The sequence below is a fragment of the Megascapheus bottae genome, chromosome 12 (genome assembly GCF_031878675.1).
Source record: "Megascapheus bottae isolate mThoBot1 chromosome 12, mThoBot2.hap1, whole genome shotgun sequence".
Taxonomy (NCBI): Eukaryota; Metazoa; Chordata; class Mammalia; order Rodentia; family Geomyidae; genus Megascapheus; species Megascapheus bottae.
The window spans coordinates 33296108-33301740 of record NC_143520.1 but is presented as its reverse complement, the minus strand read 5'-3'; the positions used below and the strand labels follow the sequence as shown (position 1 = coordinate 33301740).

At 37.5% G+C, this 5633-nt stretch overlaps 1 pseudogene; it reads left to right on the top strand.

Moving 5' to 3' along the window:
• Nucleotides 1-1838: 1838 nt before the first annotated feature.
• Nucleotides 1839-2311, top strand: LOC150056409 (large ribosomal subunit protein eL29 pseudogene; annotated as a pseudogene).
• Nucleotides 2312-5633: the final 3322 nt, after the last annotated feature.

Here is a 5633-nt window from a genome sequence, read left to right as displayed (position 1 = left end):
CTAGTGTACATAATGTGTTCAGGAACATAAGTGATAGTTTATTGATTTCCATGAAGTGTTTTTAATCCAGGGGTGATAACACACATCTATAATCTCAGCAAGCAAGAGACTGAGGCAAGAGGACGAGAAGCTAAACACTATTCTCAGTGTTAGCTCAAGCTAAACACTGTTTCAAATGAAAAATTTAAAAGTCAGAAAAAATGTATTCAGGAGCTACAATTACCTTTAACATTATGTATATAAAAATGATTGAATTATTGGAAAATACAAAAATTCTCACCAAATCACAATAGTTGATTAACAAAATGTTACAAATTTCTAAAATTAAATTCTAATGAAGCCAAACAGCCTTATACTTCATTTGCATTTTACTTTTACCTTCATTTTGAAACTGTATTCACTGACTTATTCAGAAATCCGTATTTCCTGATAAATTTGAATCAAAGCCACAACTTCAACATTGCACCATGTTGAAATCCCTTAGGCCCAATTCTTCTCATAACCTCTGGCTTTATTCTGGACCCCAAATGAACTTTCACCCAGACCTACGCTTTCACCCCGTCTCTCTCCTCCATTTGAGAGACTAATGACAAACTAAGGGGAAATGAAGGGAGGCCTCCTGAATGAATAATTAACTTCAAAGACCAATTGGTTTTTAATGAAGTAAATAAAATCTTATCTTGAAGAGGTCTGCATGTAAAAAAAAAGCCTATAGGGCCGGGAGTTTGGCCTAGAGGTAGAATGCTTGCCTAGCATGCACGAAGACCTGGGTTCAATTCCTCCGTACCACATACGTAGAAAAAGCCAGAAGAGGTGCTGAGGCTCAAGTGATAGAGTTCTAGCCTTGAGAAAAATCCAAGGACAGTGCTCAGGCCCTGAGCTTAAGCCCAGGACTGGCAAAAAAAAAAGTCTACAGCCATACATATGCCAGCCAAATATTTAAAAAATGGAACCATTGTCTTTTCTGTACTTTAATTTTTTGTAAATGGATTTCCTCTGATATGAATACTAAGGAATAATGTATTCAGTGATTGAGTGATATTCCCAATATGAAAATTAGAAAATATAAGACTCTAAAAATACTTTAACTTAATATCATGAGTATGTTAAAATATACATTATAGCAGCAGAAAGTCTGTAAACCACTCACTCAACTTAAACAATTATCATTTCATCAATTCTATTAATCTATTCTTGAATAAGGTCAATGTAAACTGTATTAGGATACACTTCTAAAAGTATATTCAGCATACTGATTATAAAGAAATGACTGATTTAATGAAAAAAATAAATAAATTTGTTCCTGAAAGGTCTATTAAAATTACACAGTGACAAACCAATTTCTGCCACGAAGTAAAAACTCTAGTAATCCTCATTTTATTGGTCTTTCATAACTAACAAAATAATATAATCACCTTCAGTGGTAAATTTCACTTCAGTAATTAAAATGACTAGTCTTGTTGTAAAATTAGGGAAAAATGTAGAATATATATTATACATTGTTGACCAATAGTAAAGACCTGAGCATAATAATGGCATTATGAGCCAGGCACTGGTGGCTCACTCCTGTAATCCTAGCTAATAGGAGGCTGAAATCTGAGGATCACAGTTCAAAGCCAGCCCCGGCACAAAAATCCGAGAGATGTTTATCTCCAATTAACCACTAGAAAACCAGAAAGCTGGAAGTAGCATTGTGGGTCAAATAGTAGAGGGTCAGCCTTGAGCTAATGAGCTCAGGGACAGCTCTTTTCCCCTTATGATTCCAGGTGCATCAGCTCCTGTGGGTTGGCAGTTCATACATAGCCAAGTTTAAGAACCGCACTATGCACAATCTGGAAATGGCACAGAAATGGCATCAAGAAACCCAGATGACAAAGATAGAAGTCTCTGAAGGGGATGGACCCCAAGTTTCTGAGGAACATGCATTTTGCTAAGAAGCACAACAAGAAGGGCTTTAAGAAGATGCAAGCCAACAATGCCAAGGCATGCAGGCTAAGGCTGTCAAGACCCTGGAGAAGCACAAAGTAGTGAGCAACAAACACAAGTTCCCAGAGCAGGCCACAAGCAAGCTCCAGCCACTATCATTGCCCACCCCAACCTGGGGCAGTGCATCCGTGCCTACATTGCCAAGGGCCATAGGCTCATCCAGCCCAAGGTCAAGGCCAAGGCACAAGCCAAGGCCCAGGCTCTAGCTGCCACTCCAGCTCAGGACAAGACTGCAGCCCCTAAGAGTGCCCAGGCCCTATCTCCTAAGAGTGCCCAGGCCCCAGCCCTTAAGGGTACCCAGGGCCCTGTGAAGGCCCCACAATGAAGATCTGTCAGCCAGTGAAGAAAGGACTGCTGTGGCTCCCTGGCCGCCATCTTCAGGGGGCCAGTGGCCGGTGTCATTTCTATCAATAAAGCTGATTCAGGATCTGAAGAGAGAGAGAGAGAGAGAGAGAGAGAGAGAGAGAGAGAGAGAGAGAGAGAGAGGGAGGGAGGGAGGGAGGGAGGGAGGGAGGGAGGGAGGGAGGGAGGGAGGGAGGGAGGACCAGCTCAGTGCCCAGGCCCAGAGTTCTAGCTCCATAGGGGGAGGGGCCACAGGACTGCATAGGAGAGTTAATTGAACAAGCTAAACTGTTTGAAAAAAAAAAAAAAAGTATTTCCTAATGCTTTAGCCTCACATCACTAGGCAAAAATAAAAAAACTATATACTTATGGTTGAATGTTGGTAACAAATAAAAGGTACAAAGTATTCATTACTCTTTCAATATTTCTGTAGACTTGAATTCTTCTTATTAAAAAGGCTAGACCCAAATAATTCAAACTCTAACTGTAATACTAACAACTCCATGTTCAGTCTGCTGGGGCCTGCCCAGAGCCAACACCTATCAGCAAAGGAGGTATCCTCCTTTTCTAGCCAAAAAGATTTTTTATATCATATTCCTGGGTTTTCTGAGTTCATGAGTGTCAAATTTTGCCACATTTACCAATGGTTCTATGAACATGCAAGGCACTTAATGCTGATTCTTCTCTCCTTGGACCTTTGTTACTCCAAAGTATATTATCCCCTAGTTGTTAATTTCATATAACATCAGTTCTCCTTTATCTAATTGTTCCTACTAATACTCATTTAACTTCTGATCCCTGACAGTAACCCCCACAGTTCCTTACTGTGAGGATACTTTTGCCCTGTAAAATCTCTGCTCATTCCAGGTGGGCAGAACAGAGGGCAACTTTTCAAATCTAGAATAGAAAATGTCAGCTTTCTTGGACACAAGTCCTAGACGTGAAAATCAGACTCTCTGAGGGAAGACGGTGGGGGAGAGGAAAATCTACTATATCCTTCTAATACAGAACCATCTGCTAAATACTGGTACCTCAACTGAAAGTTTCATATTGTCATTCTGTTAGCCTAGTAAATCTGTTAATGAGATGCACACATATGCATGTGTATATAGATTTACATTTTTATATGTAGTCTATTGTGAGAACAAAATGCTTTATATATGTATATAGTTCATACATATAAGGTTTATAGAGTAATAATATTCATAAAGACAAGAAGTAAAATACTGCTGCCAGAGACTGAAGGAATGGACAGTGGGTAGGTTCTGACTAGTAGGCAGAGTTTCAGTTGGAGAAAATGAAAAGTTCTAAAAAATGGATGTGATGGTTTTACAACAATATACTTCATGCCACTAAACTGAATACTTTAAAATGGTTTCACAACTTGTTTTAATTATTGTTTTTAAGGAATTATACAAAGTGGTTACAAAATTAGGCTATGAGTACAAAGCTTCTTGGGCAATGTCACCCCTTCTTTCACAAGGCCATAATTTTTATCTTATGTATATTTACAATAACATTCATTAGCTAAGTGGTTAAATGAGAGAAAAAAAGTTGACAATAAATGTAAATGAATGAATGAAAGAAAATGCTAATGAAAACTACCATACTGCAATCCAGTAAACTTATCCCAGAGATACTTCACATGAGATCATATTAAATTCTATAAGGATATTTGTCATGTGTATCCTACCTTTGTCTAGCTTACAGTGGAGACATCATAAATGTCTATTGTCTGGATAACTTAGATATAAAACTAGAAGCAACTGGCTAGGGTTACCTACAAGAAATATGTCTAAACTGAAAAGTGTAAAGTGATTAAAAATAATAACTTTAAGAAGCTCAAGGTTTGAATTTAAAATTCAAAATGTATAAAAATATTTTTTTTCAGAGACATATGCCAATCTGAAGAAATACACCCAACATAAAATTGAGGACCCACTAGAAGCTTGTATGGTAGATGTGAAAAATAGAAGTGGGGATTGGAGTAAAAGAATAAAGGACCACAAAACTGGAAAAGGATCTTGTCCAAATCATTGATGGTAATATACAACAAACTAGGAAATATACTAAAACTCATCTCGGAACCAAAGAACAACAACAAAAACAAACAAACAAACAAAGAACTGATTTTTCCCCCAAATGTCCACAACGTGCTCTGTGGCACTTTCATTTACATAATATTTAATCTGACCATCTGTTTACTAAAGGGCAGTATACCAAAAAGAAATATTTTCAAGGCAACTGTGATGCTAGTATTTTAATATTTTAAAAATATAATTAAAACTAAAATTCCTCCCAGTAAACTATTTTTAAATTTCAATTACATTACACAAAACACCCAGAGCTATACAATCCAACAAATATATAATTTGTATGTATATGTGCGTACACTTCATAAATACAGCTGCAAAGTATATATGTACATAAATCTTTAAGAAATTTAACAATTTCTGGGCCGGGAGTTTGGCCTAGTGGTTAAAGTGCTTGCCTAGCATGCATGAAGACCCGGGTTCGATTCCTCGGTACCACATACATAGAAAAAAGCTGGAAGTGGTGCTGAGGCTCAAGTGGTAGAGCTCTAGCCTTGAGAAAGTCCAAGGACAGTGCTCAGGCCCTGAGCTCAAGCCCAGGACTGGCAAAAAAAAAAAAAAACCAAACAAAAAGAAATTTAACAATTTCTATGTTGCCATTTATCTCCTAAAAAGTATTTCTGAAAATATCACAACTTGAATTTATAAAATAATTTATAAAAAAAAAAAAAGGGACAGGAGTTTGGCCTAGTGGTTAAACTGCTTGCCTAGCATGCACGAAGATCTGGGTTCGATTCCTCGGTACCACATACATACAAAAAAGCTCGAAGTGGTGCTGAGGCTCAAGTGGTAGAGCTCTAGCCTTAAGAAAGTCCCAGGACAGTGCTCAGGCCCTGAGCGCAAGCCCAGGACTGGCAAAAAAAAAAAAAAAGAAAAAAAGAAAAAACTTAAGCCTTCCTCCTTATTGAACATAGGCTCAAACGCAAAATGGAAGCCCTAGAAAACTATTTTTAAAAGTATACCTATCATCTACTAAGTCCCAGTGATTGTAAATAGATTCCCTTCTTGAACACTGGTATGTTAAACCAGTCATTTAAAATATGATTTAAAAATCAATGTTAATAAATTCTTTTAAAAAAAAAGTATACCTATCATGTTCATATGATTTTCAGGGCCAATGTAAGTATTATATGTCCAGCTCCTTAAAATTGTGGCCTCAAATCACATGGACCTCCAGGGGCCATTACCATCCCTTCAAAAAGCATGTCTTTT